Genomic DNA, 1,292 nt, shown 5'->3' on the forward strand with positions numbered 1-1,292 from the left:
AACAGTCCTATGAGAGAAGCAATGCTAGTCATTGTAAGGATAGATATTCACCAATAAATCCTATATAATTGAGACATTACAAGAGATTTTGCAAGAGAATATGTTGAATGGATATATGTAGTGAAAAGAATTCAGCAAAGAGCTATGGGAACTCACAGTAAATAAAGTTGGGGTGGCCAGAAACAAGGACTATTTTTCCAGGACCGTGGTTGTGGTCTTTAATTCCTATGGGATGAAAACCCTTGGGAATGCAACAAAAAGACGTCAAAAGAACTCTGACTTTTCAACTCCAAATCTTTGAATTCTAGAAGTCATCTGGAATCAGAGAAGAGGGGGCTCAGCTCTGAACCAGAGCTTTGCCCCCTAGAACCAAGCCTGCCCATCTTCAGGGAGATGACTGAAGAAAAATCCTTTATCCAGTCTCACTTTCATTTTTTTTCTTGAAAATGCTTTTTTTCCATTTCAAAATGTTCTCTTTAGAATCAGAAAGTTATTGCATTTACACCATCAGATACCACATAAATATTAGTTACTGTTTTGGAAACAGAACTTTTTTAAAACACTGTCCCATGAGAGATTTGGGAGTTTGAGTTCTGCTTTTGCTTCTTTCTAGTTGTGCGTCCTTGGGCAGGTTATTTGATTTTTTTCTGTTTGTCTGGCTATGCATGAATAAATTGAGAATGATGTCTAGTTTGCAAGTTTGTTATGTATATCAGGAGGACAGTATTAAGTATGCTTCCAGTGAGGCTCTGGTACTTATAGATATTTAAAGCCATACCAATTGTTTATTAATATAAAATAGTTAAACCTTACTCAGTGACACTGACATATTTTGAGCACTGAATTGATAGGTTATTTCATCATGCCGTGTACTCACACAAAGTCTGATGCCTATCATGTCATTAGATATCAAAGTCTTGTGGGGCATCTCTCATATGTAGTCTGTTACTGACTAAAATAGCTACGCAGTATATTACTGTGGTAATACTTGCCATTGTTATTAGTCATTCTCCTAGTCTTGCTCCAATTATTAGGACCAGAACTACCAATCAGGTCCTGGTAATTGTATAAAACTTCTGGATTCTGTCTCTGTGTAAGCAAAATAAGTAGGCAGACACATAGCAGAAGAGGTCATTCAGAGCTTCATGTCATTGTGATGTGGAGGGCGCTTCTGTCATTGTGTATGCATTCATCGCTGGCCTCTGTGTGCATGTGCATTTCTGCAGTATGCCCATGCTTGATTCGCACTCACCCTTATTTATTTATTTATTTATTTATTTATTTATTTATTT

The sequence above is a fragment of the Nannospalax galili genome, unplaced genomic scaffold, assembly GCF_000622305.1.
Source record: "Nannospalax galili isolate Female #2095 unplaced genomic scaffold, S.galili_v1.0 scaffold1073, whole genome shotgun sequence".
In the NCBI taxonomy this organism is placed as follows: domain Eukaryota; kingdom Metazoa; phylum Chordata; class Mammalia; order Rodentia; family Spalacidae; genus Nannospalax; species Nannospalax galili.